General features: G+C 45.1%; 1 pseudogene across 1 annotated transcript in view; it reads right to left on the reverse strand.

Moving 5' to 3' along the window:
- Nucleotides 1–22992, reverse strand: part of LOC311137494 (serine/threonine-protein phosphatase 6 regulatory ankyrin repeat subunit A-like) — a 32078-nt pseudogene that overhangs the window by 6383 nt on the left and 2703 nt on the right. The window contains exons 4-18 of the transcript XR_014615452.1: nt 7581–7668; nt 6864–7015; nt 5989–6192; nt 5523–5601; nt 5129–5243; nt 4714–4860; nt 4117–4185; nt 3630–3770; nt 3198–3309; nt 2955–2981; nt 2704–2778; nt 1720–1921; nt 1094–1181; nt 754–871; nt 310–529 (exon numbers count right to left, since the gene is read on the reverse strand). The product of XR_014615452.1 is annotated as a serine/threonine-protein phosphatase 6 regulatory ankyrin repeat subunit A-like (transcript). The remainder of the gene's footprint in view (nt 1–309; nt 530–753; nt 872–1093; nt 1182–1719; nt 1922–2703; nt 2779–2954; nt 2982–3197; nt 3310–3629; nt 3771–4116; nt 4186–4713; nt 4861–5128; nt 5244–5522; nt 5602–5988; nt 6193–6863; nt 7016–7580; nt 7669–22992) is intronic.

The raw sequence follows: 22992 nt of genomic DNA on the forward strand, positions 1-22992 counted from the left end.
CTACAACATATGCTATGTCAATCCCTGACAAAGTCCTGTTTCAGTGTAAGGTCCTCCACTGAGAGTCATAACCCCTAATTCTGTTGTAGTCTTGTTCATTCCCCCACATGGCTCCGTCCACACCAATCGAATGCTTTTCAAGCCACAAGAGGGAGTGAATGAGTGTACACTTCATGGAGGAGAGAACAGAGCTACAGTCCAGTTAGTCAGTACGTACCGTTGTATGGCCTGCCTAATTCAGGGACATGTTTACGGTGCTGAAGAGAGAAAATCAGAAAATATCTAGTGTTCCGTTAGTCCAGTACGTACCGTTGTAGCAGGCCCAGTGTAGTGGCGTGTAGCCCTGGTTGTCTGTGATGACGGGGAGGGTCTCCACTGACTGGGCGGCGTGTAGGAGCCCCCCCGGCACCCCGATGTGTCCGGATGCCGCCGCCAGGTGGACAGGGGTCCGCCCCTTACAGTCCCGAACCAGGAAGCTGGCGCTGTGCTGCAGCAGGGCCTCCACACACTCCTCATGACCCGTCACCGCCTGGGAGGAAGGGCGGGGAGACAAGAATGGATTTGAAATAACTAATAATCAATGATATAATAATGAATCATCAATTATTACAAATGATGTCTGGAGGCAGGTCCCCCTACAGGGATGAATACACCACTACCCATGGACAACTACTTTTCTGAAGATAATATGTATATTTGAGCCTCCCCATCTCTTTCTGTGTGTGAGCGTATACAGCCAGCTCTCCTCCTCACCCCTCTGTGTAGCGCTGTTCTGCCCCACTTGTCTTTGGCTTCTACGCTGGCTCCCTTGTTGAGCAGTGAGTACACACAGTCTGTGTGTCCGCTCAGCACCGACAGCATCAGAGGGGTTCTGATACACAAGACAACAAGGTCATATTACAAACTGGTAATAACCAGGCTGAGTCCCAAATGGCAACCTATTCCCTATATGGTACACTACTTTTGACCCAAGCCCATAGGGTTCTGGTTTAAAGTAGTGCACCAAGTAGGGCATAGGGTGCCATTTGGGACGTAAACCTAGTGTCAAAATCTCTTTATTTCAGGAATTGTATCCAAAACCCAATTGACTTACTGTCCATTCCCGTCTTGAACGTCCACTGCACTCTGGAGGTCAGCATTTCCAATCAGCAAACGCAAACACTCAGAATCACCGTTGGTAGCTAGAGGAGGATAAACAGAGAGGATATAAGAATGTGAGATGATTGACCGTTGGTAGCTAGAGGAGGATAAACAGAGAGGATATAAGAATGTGAGATGATTGACCGTTGGTAGCTAGAGGAGGCTAAACAGAGAGGATATGAGCTGATTGCTGGACGACTATTACCTTCACATGAACAGACAGATTTCTAGAACAGTGGTATTGGTAGATGACATCCTCATGATGTTAACACAGCAGATAATAAAACATTTTGGGGCTGAGGCCCTCGAAGCCTGTCACCTGCTAGCTGTGTACCTGGCTCTGGATAGAAGTCCCCCTGTGCACTGATCTAGGATCAGCTTACCCTCCCCAGATCCTCAGCAATAATGACAAAAAATGACCTTAGATCAGTGTGTAGTGGGCATTTTCACACTATGCTATATAATATCCCTAGAGTGGACATTGGCATCCTAGCAACATGACCAAACAAATGTCCATCTTGGTAAGGAAAACTTTTGAATTACAGAATCTCTAGGTCTTACGTGATATCCTATGCGTACCTGCAGCGTGGATGGGGGTCCTCTTCAGGGTGAAGTCTTTAACCAGGATGGAGGCTCCCTGGTTGATGAGGACGTCAACACACTCCACATGGCCTTTAAAGGCAGCCAGGTCCAGAGGGGTGCGCCCCTGGCTGTTCCTCACGTCTAGATCCAGCAGAGACTGAACCAGGACCTCCATAGCATGGTGGTGGCCGTGGTACGCCTGAATGGAAACAAACACACAGTCTGAAGCAAAGTCCAGTGGTATGCCTGAACAGATATACACTCCTAATATAATAAATGTCCTATAGTAGACCAGTGGTATGCCAGAACAGATATACTACACTCCTAATATAATCAATGTCCTATAGTAGACCAGTGGTATGCCAGAACAGATATACACTCCTAATATAATCAATGTCCTATAGTAGACCAGTGGTATGCCTGAACAGATATACACTCCTAATATAATCAATGTCCTATAGTAGACCAGTGGTACGCCTGAACAGAAATACACTCTTAATATAATCAATGTGCTATAGTAGACCAGTGGTGCGCCTGAACAGAAACAGTCCTAGACCTCTAAAGTAGACCAGTGTCTCTCAAATCGGGTGCCCATTTTTTCTCCCACCCAGCATCAACATCGAAGGTCCCTGCCAAGCGTGAGATTTAGAAACAAACACACTACTACTCCTCTGTTGGAGGTTGATTAACTCAAATGGCAAAATAAGGAAATCATCCTCATCATCACCGTGTCAAAATATGCATGTATTTTACACTAATCAGGAACAGATAGGAACATGGTGTGTGAGTGTCTGGACAATCAACTTTTCGTGGAAAAACAACACCATGCCTGCATCCCAGATAGCACCCTATTTCCCATGTAGTGCAGTACTTTTGATCTGGGCCCATAAGGTTCTGGTCAAAAGTAGTGCACTAAATAGGGAATAGGGTGCCATTAGTCATGTGGCGAGACCCCTACAGGAGCAGGTAGGCTTTACTCACAGCTAAGTGTAGGGGGCTGATGGGAGCTCTGACATCAGAGTCGTTCAGGATGTCTGTCCCTGAGGTTTCCATTAGCTGGGGAAAGACAAGGACGGGCCAGTTTAGACTTGTAACATATTTACTTTGAAGGTTAGTCTAGTAGCATGTTTCATGTTGTAAATCTCAGTGACCAGCCCCTGCAGACATACTTTGGTGTTGCATTCGTATCTTAAACAAGCTAGTGTGAGGAAAAGTAACCAACTGGTACTTACCACATCTAAAGGTGTTTCACTTGCAATCTGGAAAAAGAACATCAAGAGTGACGATGCGGCCACGACAAACATGCAACCACACCTTAAAACCTACTGAATATCAACGTCTGTCCCAAATGGCACCCTATTCCCTATATAGTGCATTACTTTTGACCAGAGCCCTATGGGCCCTACATCCATTTGGGACGCAGACAAAATGGTCTGTGAATGCAGGGCGTCTAGTCCCCTGTGGTTCTGACTCACCAGCTCCAGACAGAGGCGGTGTCCGTACGCAGACGCGTAATGGACTGCGTTGTAGCCCTGATTGTCCCTGATCCCTGGGTTAGCGTAGTTTCGCAGCAAATATTCCAGACACCTAGAGGTCCGAGGTCAAGAGTTCACTAATCATTATACCAACATCAAGACAGACAGATAAGCAAGCAGAGACACTTTCCCAAAGGAGACGTGGCCAAGCTTTCACACTGCAGATTTAACACTAGTATGTATTCAAACACGGCCAACAACATACTCTAGACTACAGTGAAATGTGAAAGGTCATGGCACCACAACATACTCTCCAGACTACAGTGAAATGTGAAAGGTCATGGCACCACAACATACTATCCAGACTACAGTGAAATGTGAAAGGTCATGGCACCACAACACACACAACAGTAAGAGAGGTGTGAGACGTACTTTCCGTCTGTGTCGGAGGCAGCAGCGTAGTGGAGCGGGGTGCAACCCCTTTTATCCAGATCGTTCACACTGGCCCCAGACCCCACCAAGGCAAACAGACACTGGTAGTTACAATTGGCTGCCGCATAATGCAGAGGACTCCTAGAAGAACGCACAGAAACCATTCAACATCAACAACAGAAACAGCTTATTGGAGCTGTAAAACATTTACATTTTACATTTACGTCATTTAGCAGACACTCTTATCCAGTGCGACTTACAGGAGCAATCAGGGTTAAGTGCCTTGCTGCAGTGCACATAGACAAATTTTTCACCTAGTCAGCTAGGGGATTTGAACCAGCAACCTTTCGGTTACTGACCCAACGCTCTTAACCGCTAGGCTACCTGCCGCCCAATATTTTCCATAATAATTCCTATATGCCCCTATACTATATTCCCCATTATCATAAAGATCACATATGAAAGTTATTTGATGCCACAGACAGACCTTCCGAAGCTGTCCTTTCTGTTGAAGTCTGCCCCTGTGTTGAGCAGCAAATTCAGACAGTCCAGGTTCCTGGTAACAAGATATCAAGTTCAGAAAGGCCCTCGTACATCTGAGCTATCAGGTGGATGGTAACAAGATATCAAGTTCAGAAAGGCTCTCGTACATCTGAGCTATCAGGTGGATGGTAACAAGATATCAAGTTCAGAAAGGCCCTTTCACATCTGAGCTATCAGGTGGATGGTAACAATGAGAACCTTAAAGAAAAGAGAAACCCGTACACTGCTCTTGCTAGTATCACTGTTTTTATAATGCTAATAAAAGCAATAATAAAAAGTGATACTAGCAAGAGCAGTTTGCAGGTTTCTCTTCTCTTTCAAGAAGATATAAAGACAATTTAGACCAGAGCGCAAGTCAATACCACCATGGCATGGAACCACATTATACAGAAATGATACCGCACTAATGATCTATACGATTTTTTAATACTGCTAAACAATGTGAAATGTAAGAGTGTGAATATGTGTTTGTTCTTTCTGGTGGCTTTCCAGTTCATGAACTAAATATTCCTTGGTGTAAAGCCTGGACCAGTCCACTCACCCAACAGCTGCTGCAGCATGTAAACAGGTCCTTCCAAAGTCGTCAGGGGTGTCTATATCAAAGCCTGATGAGAGGAGCTTCCGACAGCAGTCAGAGAACCCACTGAGAGCAGACAGGTGGAGGGGGAACATCCCATGGACGCCTCGCCTGCAACACATTTTTACATTTTAGACTTTAAGCAGACACTCTTATCCAGAGCGACTTACAGTTGATTCAGCTAAGATTGGAAACAGCACCACATCACAGTCCTCATTAAACCCCACAGCAGATCAACACATCAGCATGCTGCAATGCCCTGTCTATCAACCCCCCACACACCACAATGTGTTGAGCATAGTCTCCAAGCGGGAATTCGGTCAATGACAGAATTGCAGATGCATGTTGCATTATTGCTGGAAACTGTGTGTGTTCTCACTTGGATGTGTCAGCTCCGTTCGTGATGAGTGTATTGATGAGTAACTCATGGCCGTAGCGAGCAGAGATGTGCAGAGGTGTGTTTCCATTCTTATCTTCACAGTCGATCTCAGCACCTACAGAACACACACACACACACACACACACACACACACACAGACACACACACACAGACACACACACACAGACACACACACACACACACACACATACACACACACAGACACACACACACGTCAACCACTTGACCCTAGAGGCCTCATGAAGCTTCATGTTCAACCACATTGCAAGTAACATTGCTCTGTGCCAGTGAATCATGGTTTGAAGACAAAAGACAATGCTGAAGAGCCTACTGGTTCATATATATTCAGTTGAGAGCATTCACAGCGACTCACCATTCTGGATGATGGCTTGAGATCTGGAGAAGCGTCCGTGGATGGCCGTCATGTGGAGGGGGGTCTTTCCATCTTTACTCTGCAGATAGAAAGACAAAGATGGTTCACACGGCAGTCTGTGCTGCTGACCACAGGCAAAATCAAACACGTATTGGAGGAGCGCTTGATTGCATTTAGTTTGCATTGTTAGGCCTATTCCATTGGTATTTGAATGTAGACCAGGGCCAAATACTAAGCCATGTGCTGCGTCAGTTTGTGCGTCCCAAATGGCACCCTATTCCCTTCATAGTGAACTACTTTTTGAACCAAAGTAGTGTACTTATAAAGGGAACAGGGTGCCATTTGGGACACAGGCAGTGTCATCACGGCTCCTTGCTCTATGGGCCCCTGGTCAAAAGTAGTGCACTACATAGGGAATAGGGTGTTATTTAGTTCAGACACAGTGTTGGTCATCCGGTCTCCTCACCTTGATGTTGACGAGGGCCCCGTTGCCCACCAGCAGCTCCAGGCAGAGCGCCCCATGGCGCGAGGCGGCCGTGAAGTGGAGTGGGGCGAAACCCTTCTCGTACACCTGGTTCACGTTGGCGCCACACTCGATCAGCTCATTCACCACCACATCCTGCCCGTTGTAGCATGCCACGTGGAGGGGGGTGTTACCGTACCCATTGGGCTAATTTATCTGGAGGGAGCAAGGGAGGGAAAAGAGTGGAGAGAGAGAGAGAGGGAGGGGGGGGGGGAGAAAACAATCCATTCCTGATCAGGTCACTTGGTTCTGAAAACCCCCTGGTCCAACCTCTCTCTCTTCATAACTTGGTTATGAAAACCCCCTGGTCCAACCTCTCTCTCTTCATTACTTGGTTATGAAAACCCCCTGGTCCAACCTCTCTCTCTTCATTACTTGGTTATGAAAAACCCCTGGTCCAACCTCTCTCTCTTCATTACTTGGTAAGAAAAACCCCTGGTCCAACCTCTCTCTCGTCATTACTTGGTTATGAAAACCCCCTGGTCCAACCTCTCTCTCTTCATTACTTGGTTATGAAAACCCCCTGGTCCAACCTCTCTCTCTTCATTACTTGGTTATGAAAACCCCCTGGTCCAACCTCTCTCTCTTCATTACTTGGTTATGAAAAACCCCTGGTCCAACCTCTCTCTCTTCATTACTTGGTTATGAAAACCCCCTGGTCCAACCTCTCTCTCTTCATTACTTGGTTATGAAAACCCCCTGGTCCAACCTCTCTCTCTTCATTACTTGGTTATGAAAACCCCCTGGTCCAAATCACTGGCTCTAACCTCTCTCTCTTCATTACTATTATGAAAACCCCCTACACATTTGAATGCGTGTTGACTCACATCCACACCAAGGTCCAGGAGGTACTTGACCACACTGATCATTCCACTGGAGGCTGCAGAGTGGAGAGGGGTGTAGGCCTTCTTGTCTTTACAGGACACCTCTGATCCATGAGAGGCCAGCAGTTTCACCACCTCAATGTGCCCTATGGTAGAGAGAGCGGGGGAGGGATAAATAGAGAGAGAGAGAGAGAGAGAGAGAGAGAGAGAGAGAGAGAGAGAGAGAGAGAGAGAGAGAGAGAGAGAGAGAGAGAGAGAGAGAGAGAGAGAGAGAGAGAGAGAGAGAGAGAGAGAGAGAGAGAGAGAGAGAGAGAGAGAGAGAGAGAGAGAGAGAGAGAGAGAGAGAGAGAGAGAGAGAGAGAGAGAGAGAGAGAGAGAGAGAGAGAGAGAGAGAGAGAGAGAGAGAGAGAGGGGAGGGAGATAGTAAGGGGGTTAAGAGAGAAACAGAGATACAAACACAGAGAGATAGGCAGAGAGAGGGAGAGATAGATTAGTTTACAGTGGTACACAGCACCATAAGCAACACCTACATCATGTTAGTACAACTGAAAACATCTAATCAACCTACTTGGTACATGATTCTGACATAATACCACACTAGACGTGGCTCATACAGCTGAGCTGTGAGACTAACACACAGTCCATTCATTCATTCATTCATTGGTATAAAGGACATTAGTCAGAATGTAAATGATGTGGTAAACTCATCACCCATGTAAGCAGCCCAGTGGATTGCTCTGCGATCCTTCTTGTCAAAGGCATTAATGTTGGCTCCTCTGGAGAGAAGCAGCCTCACCATCTAACAGGGAGAGGAGAGAGAAACAAAACACAGGTTGAGGAAAACTAAACAGCAAAATCCGCTAAATCTGGCTTCAAAGCCTTCCCTTTAAAATTATATATTTTGTATTCACAATGAATGAAAGATAACATGTAAAGACATGGTACATTTCTCCCCTTTTAGTCCCCCTTTGACCTCCCCCTCCCCCCAGAATGCCTCCAAACACATTTAAAAAGAAAGGGAAAGTAATTGAGTTACATGTCAGAAAACAAAACAAAAGTATACAACAACGTTACTTCAATTCAAGCAAAAATGTAATAGCCTAACAATTTCAGGTGATTAAGTGATTTTATAGGCCTATATAGCAGTAATCTCAAGGTGGGGCCAAGAGTACTAATCTGGAGGAAGTGTTTGGAGCTGTTCAAAATAGGATATCATCGGGTCCCAGGAGGAATAAAATGAGTTGGTTGACCCTCGAATGGTAACTTCATTTTTTCTCATTTTAGGAACAGCTTCAGATCTTTGAGCCAAAGAGAGGCTAAGGGAGGATTGATAGATTTCCGATCCAATAAAATCCTTCTGCGGGCTAACAGGGAGGCAAAGGCAATGGCATCTAGCTGTCTATTGGTCAGAGAAGGATTGTTGTTTGGTACTCCAAAAATAGCCATTTCTGCACTAGGCTGCAACTTTATTTCAAATGCTTCAGAAAGGGTTTTAAATAGGGGACAAATAATCTGCCAGACGGGGACAGGACCAGAACATGTGGGTCAAGTCCACCAAGGAGCTTTTACACCTGTCACATGTACCATCAATATTTGGGTAGAATTTGGACAATCTGGCCTTACTGAAATGGATACGGTAAAGTACCTTAAACTGTATAAGGCTGAGCCGGGCACAAGAGGAGCTTCCATTTACCCTCAGTAAGGCATTTCACACTCAGATCGGATTTTATTCAAAGCCTCCTCTGAACAAACTCAAGCATACAACTAGGGCTGTGATGGTCATGGAACTTCAGGTGTCGGTGATTGGCGTGTCTTATGTACGTGGTCATCGACAAAACTGACAGCTGACAGGGGGGCGGGACGGACATTAGCAAAGGAAAACATTAGCGCGTTTAGGCCCGTCTTGCTCTCAAGTTTGGGGAAGCTAATTTTCTCCATGAAAAATATCAAGCATTCCATGCATCATCACATTTGCAAACTTATGTAAAATAGCTGACTATTCCTAATGTGAATAGTACATTGGATAGTCATAATTTAGGCTAATAATATAACTCAATCACAGGCTGTTCAATGCAGCGGGTGGTGGAGTAGGTTTCTTTTCACTGGAAAAATGTGGCCTTTTATTATTTTAAAATCACGCAATTCTACTACACTTTATATGACTAGAGAGATTAGCAGAATATTTTTCAACACGACTTTCAAGTGGCACTGACCCAGTGATAAAGACAGTTGTCAAAGTTGCGTCAATTCAAATCTGGTATTAGGAACAAAAGAGGTCAACACGACTTCTAAGATATACTAGTTATTTTAATTAATGCAAAACCTTCAATGGTAAATATGATGTTTCGTATATACGGGCTCTTTGAAATACCTCGCAGGGCACTTCAGAGAACTAATCCATTGTTCTAAGTTCTTGCTCAAATACTCTGACAGAGAGAGTTTCCCACCTCTCTGCTGGCCAATCAGAGTAGAGACTTGCGCGTGGTTTAGACTTACTCAGCCTATCCGTTGGCGCACCAGCTGTTCCCCGCCTCTTCTGTTACCAGGCATACGTTTATCATAACAACCTGTCATAGTGAGAAGAGCCAGCTCCCTTAGACACCATTCCTACGTCCAAGGAAGGTTCACAGATCACAAAGAACCAGTATTGTCTAGTGTTTGGAGACACAAATCCTTATCTCATTTTACCCCCTAAAACAGCTATTCACATCAATCACAGCTTGCCAGGTGACACAACCTACATTAGCACAGTCCAGAATGCATTCTTTCTAAGTTAGTCATCCCATCAATTATGAGAATAATAAATCTCTCACAATCCCCCTTTTCACACCTACTAGGGTGTGATTCAAAAAATAAGAAAACACAGGGTGTCATTCATTATAATACAATACAAACAAAAATAATCACACTATTATTAATAGGCTATGATAATACTAAAAAATAAAAACCCTCAGTCCATCTACACCCAACTTGCAAATTGTTACCAGTCATCAAAGAACTTCAAACCATGAAACACAGGATTAATAGAACACAAAACATAAGACTATTAAAACATAAAACACAAACAGAGAAGTAAATTTTGACTCCCTTTTGACACCCTCTAGGGTGTGATTCCAAAAATGTGAAAGGGAAAATTTAGGATTCCTTCTGTTGACACCATTTATCCAAATAACAGTTTGAACAGAATATAAACAACCCTGAGTATAACAGGATATGGAAATTAAATCACATCACAAAATGTTAATAAACGAAAAATAATAATTTTAACCCTCTATTTCTCCCCTTCACCTAACATATACTGAGTTGGCTACCAGCCACCCAGGAATCCTTTACCTTCACCTCAGGAGGAATAAACAATCACAGTGGTTAGTAAAAACACAAGGTAATAAATGAGCAAGAACTGAAAATAAATGCGTGTATATATTTTACTAGGCAAACCATGGATCATCCAACTTCGTCTCAGAGTCAGTGGCAGAGTCACCCGCATCATCCTGGGCCGGCAACAACGGCATCATCCCTGACTCCTGCACCACTCCTACCACTGACTTCCTGAGACAGGGAATGATGCAAGCAGCACAACACATCAACAACAAAAACACAATTACTAGGGTCAGAAATCCAGTAACCACCATAGAAGAATACTTACCGAACCAGTCACTTAACCAGGAGAACAGCCCACCACTCCCCACTCCAGCCATGCTCTTCATTTCTGCCGACAACTTATCCAGGCCAACTAGGGCCTTTGTGATGCTCCCGTCAGGGCTAGTATTGTTAGGAATAAACGTACAGCACTGTTCCCCAAACATCTTACACACACCCCCTTGGTTAGCAAGCAACATGTCAAGTGCCCACTCCCGAGTGGCGCAGTGGTCTAAGGCACTGCATCGCAATGCTAGCTGTGCCACTAGAGATCCTGGTTCAAATCCAGGCTCTGTCGTAGCCGGCCGCGACCGGGAGACCCATGGGGCGGCGCGCAATTGGCCCAGCGTCGTCCAGGGTAGGGGAGGGAATGGCCGGCAGGGATGTAGCTCAGTTGATAGAGCATGGCGTTTGCAACGCCAGGGTTGTGGGTTCGATTCCCACAGGGGGTATAAAAAAAGAACAAAAAGAACAAAAAAAAGTATAATAATAATGTGACTAAACTGTAAGTCGCTCTGGATAAGAGCGTCTGCTAAATGACTTAAATGTATATGTAAATGTAAGTGCTAGTCTATTTTGCCTAGCCACCCTAGAGGTGGCCTCTAATTGTTCGGACATTCCAGTCAGGGCAGTGCGTGTGTAGTTAACAAATCGCTTTTGGTTATAATAGATGTAATTTATCCAAGATCGCTGTTTAGCAGCATCTATGGCAGGTCCTATGATTGGCAACAAATGCCACAATCCATCGTTCCTGTTGAGTGCCTGGAACTGTAATGGTACTCCCACAGGCACCCCCAACAGGTTAGAGTGGATCTCCTCTCCTGCTGACCATGGGGCACTACGTCTCCCCCGCCTCATTCTCTCTCTGTCTGGGGCTAGCTGGGCGATGCCCAAAAGTTGGTCTGAGGAAACATCAATAATGGTCAGAGGTACAATCAAACTGGCTAATGCACACGTGCCCTGCCAGTCCCCCTTTAGAATCGGGGTTAGTTTTCTATTTGGTCCACAGATCCGCCACACATCAGCCACCCCATTTGTCTGGGTTTTACCCTCTACTGGCCAAGTGCTGTTCATAGTTACATTTACAGCACAGTCCCTTGGTGGTAGCCTACCATAGTTAACACCCTTACCTGTTCCAGTAATGCAACTGTAATTACCTCCATAAGCCTGAACTCCCGCAGGTGCCTTTTGTGGGGGAACCTCAGGGAAAATCAAACTTAGGGCTTTGCACAGGGTGGTGTTTGGCAGTGAATGGTAGAACTCTTCCAATATGCACTGCCATCCTTCCCCTTCTCCTAAAGCGAATGGGTGGGTTGCCAACCCAGGTCTTGCATGCCCACAGATAACACAATTCGGCCTGACCAGTGTCCTAGCCGTATACCTCATGTATGCCAACCACATATTTTATTTCCCTTCATAGCCAGTTTCTGTCCCCAATTGGTCGCTGTCCGTTATATCCCTAACATTAATCACCTGAACGGGGTTTGGTACCTTAGTGGATTGAAGCTGAGCTGGTCCTGGAGTGGTGATGTGGTTCAACTGGGTCTGTCTCTCCCCAGCTGCAGGTTTGGGTGTGACCACGATGGTGAACATACCCATGGTGTCTGGTCCGGATCGTACTGCTGCTAAGGTGTACACACCTGCGTCTGTAAGTTTAATGTCTTGGATGGTTAGTAGGATTTCATCGCCTTTACATGCACCCCCTTTTGACCCCTGCACACCCCTTATCATTGAAAACCTAGCTGCTTTAGAAGCATCTCCTAATACATATGGATTGCCTCTACGCCATTCCCAGAAGGTGCCAACATTTGTAATCATAAAGTCCCAATATGGACACCATTTTCCCTCACACAGATAAGTACCTCTCTTTAACACATGGGGATACATTTTGTTACACTTTTCCTTCTGGTTCCAATTGCAACCAGTGTCCCCAATTCCACTAGCCCTATTCCTCCATGACCAGATCTTACATGGTTCTAGGGACATCACTTGAGATTCCCCTTCCTGTAAGGTAATGACTATATTATGATACTGACTGGAAGTCACTGTTCCCCATAGGGCCAGCCCCGCTACTAACCATAACATCCTCCCCTTCTGCAGCCAAGTCCTGTTGTACTTGATCTAGAGTTCTTCCTGGAACTATATCTTTGGCACAATGTGTTCTGTGGTACCACACGTCCTTCTTACTCGTGTTTACCCTCAGCGAGTGACTTGATACCTCTTTCACCTGAAAGGGCCCTTCCCACCTTGGCTCCGTCCACTTCCTGGAATGCACCTTCACTCTCACCCAATCTCCCACCAGGATGTCTCTGTTCTCGTCCGTGGTTTCAACAGCAGGAGTGCGCACTTCCACCACCTGTTTAGACAATCTTTCAACAAGAGAAATTAGTGCCTGCATGTAGTCTGTGTATCTGATTTTTGCAATATCTAGCCTAGGCATACTAAGATTGTCTGCTGGTGGCCCTGGCTTTCTGCGTCCTGTCATAAGCTCATGTGGAGTCAAGTGGGTATCAGACCCAGGTGAATTTCTCATTGACATTAGAGCAAGGGGTAGGGCATCTACCCATTTCAGTTTAGTTCCGGCCATGATTTTGGCCATTTGTTAGCTCTTTCTACGAGTCCCTGCGATTGGGGGTGGTATACTGACCCAAACTTGTGGGTGATTCCTAGGGCCTGCTCTACCTCCCTTAGGTGTTTATTCTTGAAATGGGTACCGTTGTCGGAACGGACCATTCGCGGGACCCCGAATCTTGGAATGAGGTCTCGCCTCAGCCACTTAATCACGGCCTTTGCGTCTTCTCTTGCTGTGGGGATGGCTTCCACCCATCTGGTGAATCTGTCCACCATTACTAACAGGTACCTTTTTCCTTCCACTTTGTTGTCCTGTCCCATGTCCGTGAAATCTATGCAAATGTCTTGAAATGGTGCATCAGGTATTGGGAAGCTGCCTATCACTGCTCCAAGTGACACTTTGTTGTTGTATTGTTTGCACACTTCACAGCTCTCTGATGTCTCTCTTGCCATGTCCAACATGTGTGGATGCCACCATGCTTTCTCAACTGATTTTGCGACACTTTTCCATCCTCCATGAGCCTTCTCATGCTCTTCCCTTAAGATTGATCTGAGGAGTTTTGCAGGTCCCACTGTTTTTCCTGTGTGAGATCTCCAAATCCCATGATGGTCTTGCCTTGCTCCCTGTCTGCTCCATACGTTCTGTTCGTAGGCGCCTGCTGCTTCTTGCAACTGTCTTACTGTGTCTGTCGTCAACTCCTCCTGTCCTTGAGTGGCTCGTTGCACCATCAAGCATCTTTTGCTGCTTGATCAGCCCGATCATTTCCTTCACGCACTCTGGTGCTTTCTCTGCTGTGATCTTTGCACTTCATTATTGCCACTCGTTTGGGAAGCTGGATTGCATCAATTAACGTCTGTACTTCAATCTTGTGGTTGATGGGCTCATTTGAGCTGGTCACAAATCCTCTCCTCATCCACTGTGGTCCATCAATGTGTGCAATCCCATGTGCATAGGCAGAGTCTGTGTAGATGTCCACATTCTTTCCTTCACTTAGTTGTAGAGCTCTCCTCAACGCCCTAAGTTCAGCTAGCTGTGCTGAAGCATCATTGGGACCAAGTTTCTCTGCTTCCATTACTTCATGTCCTCCTTCTGTGTCTTGTTTCACCACTGCATAGGCAGCAGTGTTTCCTTCCTTTGGGTCCTTTGACTTGTAGCAGCATCCATCAGTGAACAGGGTGATTTTGTTCCCCTCCAAGGGTGAGTTTTGCAGGTCCATTCGGACTTTGATCTGTTTGGCTGCTCTATCCTCACAGACATGTGGTTCTCCAAGACCCATACCATCGGTCATATTGGTTGCTGTTTTCACATATGTAATGTGCTTTGCAGTGATGGCCTTTGTTATGCTGGATTTTCTTTTACTGGACAGTGTGAAAAGTTTGGAGCCTATAAAAGCGGTCACCCCATGATCTGTATTGATTTCAAGTGGATGTCTCATCACAATGTGGGCTGTTTTACCTATAGCTTTTGCAATGGCAGCCATGTGTCTGGCACAGTCAGTCTGTCCTGTTTCAATGTTGTCCAGTTTCGCGCTGTAGTAGTGTAACACTCTTCTTTCCCCCTTTTGTTTCTGATACAGGATGGAATGTACATAACCATCCTGCTCAGAAACATCCAAACAGAATGGCGTGGTGTAATCGGGTAAGGACAGTGCTTCAGCCTGTGCCAGTGTCTGTTTGAGTTGGATTAAAGCTGCCTCTGCCTCCGGAGTCCACTTAAGGACTGCTGTGAGGTTTCTGTTTCCTGCTTCTCTCAAGATTGCCCGCAGTGGTTCCACCTTAAGGCAGTATTCTGGCACGTGCGTTCTGCTATATACAGTAAGGCCAAGAAATGACAAAAGGTGTTGTACAGTAGTAGGTTTGGGATGTTCCAAGATGGAGGTCCTCTGAGCCACAGACACAGCTTGTCCCTTCCCTGACAGCACTCTTCCCAGGAACTGGACACTTCTCCGACAGCACTGCACTTTCTCTTTCTTTACCTTGTATCCCTTTTTTGCCACCAACAGGAGAAGGGACTTGGTGGCCTGCAAACAAGACTCAGCAGTGGGTGCTGCCAACAGAAGATCATCAATGTATTGGAGTAGCGTCACCCCCTCAGGTAATGTTAGTTCTTCCAAGTGGCTCTTCAGGATAGCGTTGAAGATTCCCGGGGAATCACCGTAGCCTTGTGGATGTCGGGAATACGTAAATTGCTGCCCTCTATAGGTAAATGCAAAAAGTGGCTGGGACTCTGGATGTAATGGGATGCAGAAAAATGCATTGGCGAGATCCACAACTGTAAACCAATCTTGGGTGGGTGAAATGTTCTGTAGGGCCAGATATGGGTCTGGTACAGGTCGAACATCTGGTACAGTTACTTCGTTGATTGGTCTGAAGTCCTGCACCATCCTCCATTTCCCAGTGTCACCTTTCTTCACTGGAAGGATGGGTGTATTCCACGCAGAACAGGTTGGATATATAACCTGACCTTTTTGGAGTCCTGATATCGTAGGCTCAATTCCCCTCGTCTTCTCTTCACTGAGAGGGTATTGAGATTTGTGAACTGGGATAGTGAGTTCACTTTCTTCTCGAATGGAGACAACCACTGATTCTACATCAACCAGCCCCACATCTTCAGCACTTGTTGTCCACAGTTCCTCTGGTAGTTGATTGAAAATGTTAGGAGTATCCGGATGATCAGTCATCTCCCTGCCATGGTAACGTGATCTCTTCACAACCTCTGGTTTTGACACATCATCCACATTAAGTTTAATTCTCCATACTTGATTTCCCTCAAGGAATGCGCTTTCCACGTTGTAACAAGAGGTTTTGTTCCACCGTAGGCATCTTGCTGCCTTTACCGCTGGTCCCAGAGATCTTGCCTCATATCCAAATCCCACGAGAAGGGTAACATGCGGCACAGAATCACTAGGAAGAGCAAACCATTTGTCTGTGAGTACCACGTCTCCATCCATGACCATGCAGCTGGTAGCCACTCCTTCTTTGAGTATGTACATATAATTGCTGGTCACAATCGGGCGCCTATCGTCCATTTCCTCCTCCCAGGCTTCATCATATGCTTCATCCAAGTCCCTAGTATAGTTCATTATCATGTGCAGAGGGTCCTCAGGTGGATAGTATGCATTTAAGGTCTGTATCCAGGCCTTCCATAGTTGGAACTCTCTGCATACTCGGAGAGCATCAGGGTCAGTATCCATGAGCTTCAGCCAGTAAACATATGCTTCCTCCTCATCTTCCTCGTTTAGGTGTGTTCCCACATATAGCATGTGAGGGGGGTCGGAGAGTTTTTTCATGATTACTGGCATGAGATCATCTATGGGCGTGATGGATGCATGTAGACCCTCCTGCTTACAATAGATACTACATCCCAGTTTGGAAAGCAGGTCCCTCCCCATGAGCCCCATTGAGCATTCCGGGTTGTATAGAAACTGATGGGTAACCTGTTGGTCATCCCATACAACCTCCAATGGAACTGTGTATGGCTTTCTCATAATAGCCCCAGAAACCCCAGAGAAAGATTGTGTTTTGGTAGTGAGTTGATATGTTGCTTGTACAGAAGACCATGTACATCCTGTATCAATCAGCATATTATGTTGTCTTCCTCCAATCAAACATGTCACTACCGGCTCTGAACCTGGTGGGAAAGTGTAAATGTTGGTGGTGGGATCCTTATGGGTTTCTGGGCAGCTTCATTGGTAATTGTGTTCATCACCCAGCCATGACATGCTGGGCAGGAAGGCAGCGTTAGGCACTGCTGGGTCTTGTTTTCGGTTCTGCTGTTGTGGTGGTTGGTGCTGCTGGACTGGCATTCCTCCTCCTTGCCAGTTTCCCCATCCTTGCTGGTATCTCGGTGCTTGTCTTCTGGACTGTCCCATGTAACCCCTCCCTCTTTGTTGTCCCTGTCTTGGGAGATAACAGTGTCTTGCCAGGTGGCCATGCATCCCACAGTTAAAACACCCTTGGTCAGCGTATCTAGGGGTGTATCCCTGTTGTCGTGGTGGTATATAGGGTTGCTGGTATGCGGGTGCACCATATCCAGGAGGACCAGAAGGTGCCATCATTCCCGTCATTGCCTGTATTACAGCAGTAACTGCAGCAGTAGTATCATTTCCGGGTGCAGAAGTGGTAGGATTAGATGTTGGGGTACTGGTTACCACCATTTGTTTTCCCGGCTTGTCCTCTGTCAGTTGCTTCTTCAGAACCTTTTTCTGAAGTTGTTTGAGTTCATCCTCTTCCTTTCACTTACCCTCTCTCCATCGTTCCACATGGTGTTGTGCTATCTCGGTAAATTCCGGAATAGATTTTGCGGTGATTGCCACAACTTTTTCACATTCAGCTCGAGCCTGATCCGGGAGTCCCCCCAAGCAGTTTGTCAGGAAGAGGTGCTTCATGGTGTCTTTTCCTGGTTCTTCATTCCATGCTTGCCTCCAGAGGCACTTAGCCCTCTTCATGTATGCTGGTATGGTTTCATCGTCATTCAATATCAGAGTTCTCATCAGTTCGGGTCTGGCCTGGGTAGGATACTTCCTCCTTATGACATCCCATACGTCACTGCGGTGGGGGTCAAATCTTGTAGCCGACCCCACTTGCCCTCTCAGTCCCCCAGAGGTCATTATCTCTTTGCATTCCTGGTCACCCATACACCTGTTCATTACAGTAACCATATCACCTATGGTGAGTTCATCCGCTGCGGTGAGACTCTCAAAAGACTTCACCCATCTGTGTCCAGATTCTTCAGGTTGGGGGAGACTGTCCACCTGGGTCTGTATGTCTCTGTGGGACCATGGCTTGTAAACTGAGGCCCCCCCTGGGGTCTCCCTCAACGGGTACTGCCCCCCTTTGTGTCCTTCTCTGGACTGGGCCCTGGCTCGGGTATGGTATGCGGGTCCATCATTGTTGTCCCATATGTCTCCATCAAAAGCTCCACATATGAGTTTTTGTTGTTTCCCTCTTTCCTCCTCACTCTCTTCCCCGTCTCTGAGGTCAATACAGTGTCCCCTTACTGGTGAGCGTTCACTTTCACTTCTGTTTTTGTTCGCTTTGAGCACCATCTTTAACTTGTGCAATTGTGCTTCCTGGTGTCGTACTTCCTCTTTTATCATCTTCAACTCTTCCAGTCGTTCTTCATCTCTCTGTCTCTCAAGTCTCTCCCTCCTTTCCCCTTCTTCAGCATCCTTGTTTCGTTGCCACTCCCGCTGGGCTAGACCACCCCTTACGTTTCCTCCAGTTAGGCTCATTCTCTCTTCCTTCTCACTCTCACCGTCACCGTCAACACTCCCTCCTCCTTCTGTTCCGCATCTGTTCCCCGTCTCTCCCTCAATTCTACTCAGTTCAAACACTCCTTTTTCTAGCGCTCTTGCAGTTTTTAGAAGTACATCCACTTCTCCCCTTCTGTCAGTCATATCGCTCTTTCTGACCCACATTCCTTCTTCCCCCTCATCTGTCCTTTGTTGATAGTGGACTTTTCCCGCTATATCCAGAACCGGAGCCATTGTTTTTGGGTGGTCGTTATATGGTGGTGGCGCTGTTGGTAAGGGTGGATATAAACGGGTCCTTTCCTTCTGTCCTGTTTTCTCCGCACACAGTTTCTTCAATTTTCCAAGCATTGCTAGGCCAATCCGCTCCTTTAGCTTTGCTTTCTCCATTGCGTCTTTAATTTTGCCACTGCGGGGCTCTCCTTCATTTTTCCATTCGCCTTCTGCCTTCTGGGTTTTCCGTTTCAACGTCTCCAGTATTCTCCCTGGTTCGCCTTCTACAGGCACTCCATCGGGGAACAGTATACAACCATCGTCTATCCATTCCCTATAGAGTTTCTCTCCTCGCCTGCTCCATTCCTTTCCATCTTTTCCTCCGTTTGTTTCAAGTGTGGATTTTAGAGCCTTCAATATTCTTTCCGCTTCTCCGCTGGTAGTCATGTTTTTTTTCGTTTTAATTTGTAATATTCGTCCGTTATTTAGTTATTTAAAGTACATCTATCTATTATTCCCACCTAATTAGTTAAACTCGGCGCCAGGTTATTTCAGCCTTAATTATTTGAAAGCAGTATTCTTACAGTGCCACACATCAAATGGTAAATCAAAACAAATTAACCAAAGTGTTTCAATTATTTAACCAATGGTTGTTATGTCAAATCAAGCGCCACACATCAAATGGTAAATCAAACGAATAAACCCAAGTGTTTCAATTATTTAACCAATGGTTGATACGTCAAATTAAACGCCACACATCAAATGGTAAATTGAACGAATAAACCCAAGTGTTTCAATTATTTAACCAATGGTTGTTATATCAAATCAAGCGCCACACATCAAATGGTAAATCAAACGAATAAACCCAAGTGTTTCAATTATTTAACCAATGGTTGATACGTCAAATTAAACGCCACACATCAAATGGTAAATCGAACGAATAAACCCAAGTGTTTCAATTATTTAACCAATGGTTGTTATATCAAATCAAGCGCCACACCATATCACTTCAATTTACTTATTTAAAACCAGTATTATGCTATGTCAAACATCAAATGTTATATTTCAAATATATCAGTTCAAACGTTTTAGTTCAGTCACACTCATTCATCACTTTTCATTTCATGTTTTCGATTGTCACTGACGGGTTATATGGTTTGAGTAACCACAAATCCAACATTTATTCCCAAATTATACCGTTTGGACAGCCACAGACGTCTTTTGATTCCCAATTTGTTTTCTATCAAGGTATACAGGTTTATCATTCACACTCTCATGCATACGACAACACTCGCACTGTCTAACTTTTTATAGTACCTCCTATGGGTGTCTTTTGTTAACGTTTGCACAATTTAAACCTTATTTCCTAATTGTAATTCTCATTATTTACTGTTTTAAAATATTCTTTGTATTCACAGCCAAAAATGGTACACAGTTAAACGTAGTATACAGTTATCACACAGCAAAAATAGTACACAGTTATCGCACTCACTCACAATACACAGTCATAATCCTATCACACAGTCAAATATGTCACACAGTCATAAATGACACACTTATATTCCACACACAATCTATTTGGGCACACAGCCGCGTCTATTTTATTCAAAACACTGTGCTGAACCTAGCCGCAACCCTTAGTTACGGACCTTGCCAGTCACCAGTGTTATCTAAAATGTACCGAACCCAGCCATATCCTTAAAGTTATGGACCTTGCCGGTGTAATTCTTCGAACCTAGTCGTACTGTCGTAGTTACGAACCTTGCCGATAGCAATTACTTAAATCAATTATTCCCTATATCTCCGAACCTTAGCCGTATTGTCGCAATTACGGACCTTGCCGGTAGATGTCAGTATTGTCTCCTGAACCTAGCCGTATCCATAGTTACGGACCTTGCCGGTAGAACCAATACTCTCTGGTACCATGGTTTAACATCACATTTACCAAAGGTTTGCATGTCACAATATTGTGCTTATCTACTCATAATAGTTTCATAATTTAGTTCACTTACATCAGACAGTTGTTTCACAAAATTAATTTGGATAAAGCCAATGTGCAGATCTTTAGTTATTTATTTAACAATAGGTATCTGCTTACCTTTGTAGTGGTCCAGACTTTTTGTGAAACACACAGTCCAATGAAAGAGGTGACCAAATGGGCCGGACAACACGCAGCGAAGTCCCTTCTACCAGATGACGTCGGAAGTCACCAATTGTCAAAGTTGCGTCAATTCAAATCTGGTATTAGGAACAAAAGAGGTCAACACGACTTCTAAGATATACTAGTTATTTTAATTAATGCAAAAACCTTCAATGGTAAATATGATGTTTCGTATATACGGGCTCTTTGAAATACCTCGCAGAGCACTTCAGAGAACTAATCCATTGTTCTAGGTTCTTGCTCAAATACTCTGACAGAGAGAGTTTCCCACCTCTCTGCTGGCCAATCAGAGTAGAGACTTGAGCGTGGTTTAGACTTACTCAGCCTATCCGTTGGCGCACCGGCTGTTCCCCGCCTCTTCTGTTACCAGGCATACGTTTATCATAACAACCTGTCATAGTGAGAAGAGCCAGCTCCCTTAGACACCATTCCTACGTCCAAGGAAGGTTCACAGATCACAAAGAACCAGTATTGTCTAGTGTTTGGAGACACAAATCCTTATCTCATTTTACCCCCTAAAACAGCTCTTCACATCAATCACAGCTTGCCAGGTGACACAACCTACATTAGCACAGTCCAGAATGCATTCTTTCTAAGTTAGTCTTCCCATCAATTATGAGAATAATACATCTCTCACACAGTGAATATGCACACTCACCAGGGATATAGCCGATGCCAATAATACTGTTCCCTCAATTAAGTTGAGGATTTTGATCATTAAAAAGACATTAGTATTTTCATCTTCTTCTCTTTGAAGCAATAAGCCAATTGCTTTCCAAACTGTTTTCCCTCCATTGTATTTTGAAAAATTGCGATATGCCTGGTTGAGCCTCTCTTTCACTGACATTCACAACTCAACAGTCATCTATTTGGAAGCCTATTCGCCGCACCCGCTGCCTTCCGACAGGCTACGCGATTTAAAACAATCCAGAAGAAGCTAATGATCATGCTTTCTGGTATAGTATACACACGTAACATGTAGGATTCCCAGAATATGTTCTATATTCTCATTATTAACTCATTATAATCAGTGGTTTAATTAGAGTATGATTGGCTAAATAAAACAATGGGCCTATGGTAATGCAACATTAAGTGATTCAAGGAAACTAGCCTATTTTGTTTGTTTATTTGCTCGGGCATCTGAATTACAATTATTCATGAACAATAATTTTGCATAGCTTATTATTTTAACATTGAATAGCCTATAAATGGTTATTACAGCTTAGTTATTAAAACTTAATTTCTCACAAGAATGAGGTTGTGAATTGGGAGGTTCAGCTCGGTCTGGGCCTTACTAGGTCCCTCTTTTAAATCGCCAGCTCTGCTACAAAGTGCCCACCAGAGTTCTACATAGGCCTAGAACACGGCCTGTGCTCTAGCTTCACATTGATGGTGACAGCGAGATGGAGATTGTGGCCAAAGCAATTTAGCCAAGGCCAGTTCAGTTGCCTCACTTCAGCCACAATGTTGGCCCTGTTGTCTGTGGCGATACAGGACATTAGATTTTCGTCAAGGGCCCAGTCAAGGAATTCCGAACGCAGGGCTTCGGAGAGTTTGTCGGCTGTGTGGTATTCCGGAATGTAGGTTGTTTCCAAACAGTTGGATTTCAGTGTCCAGTCTTTCGTCAGATAGTGCACTGTTAGGTTCATGTAAGGAGTCATATTTACACTTGACCACATGTCCGTATTCAGTGCAAAAATAAACAAATCTACGTCCTTTAGCTCTGTCTGAACCTCCCCCTTCACCTTGTTGAACAAGGTAGGGACCGCTGTTTGAGACAAATACTTTCTCCCCGGTAACTCGTATAGTCTGTCAAATTTCCAGAGCATTTATTTGAAGGCGGGTTTCTCCACCGTTCGTAAAGGCACCATTCCTATGACTAAATAACGAGTTACAGTGTCTGGCAGTGCTCGCCACTTATCGGTGTCCCGTTTGTGGTGCTGGAATTCTTAGTAGGTAGCCTATGGGTTTTGCGCATATTCTGCAAACAGGCTGGCCAAGTCATCTGGTTCTCCATCGTCGTTAGGTGTGAAACTGAAATGTGCCCAAACAGGTTGTTATGGGGTTTTTTTTGCAATGAGAGCCATCTTTTTCACCTCACTCCTCTGATCTACTGTAACAATGAAAAAGGTCAGAGGTGAAGGTCAGAGGTCAGAGGCTACCCACCCACCCCCAGCCTGTAGGCTATAGATCTAGAGGTACTATAGTTACCCCTGGTCCCCACTTTTCACCTCACCCCCCCCCCCCCCTCTTCAATTAACCTGAATTGACCTTCAAAGATTCTCTC

Source organism: Coregonus lavaretus (genome assembly GCF_964263955.1).
Source record: "Coregonus lavaretus genome assembly, chromosome: 11".
In the NCBI taxonomy this organism is placed as follows: Eukaryota; Metazoa; Chordata; class Actinopteri; order Salmoniformes; family Salmonidae; genus Coregonus; species Coregonus lavaretus.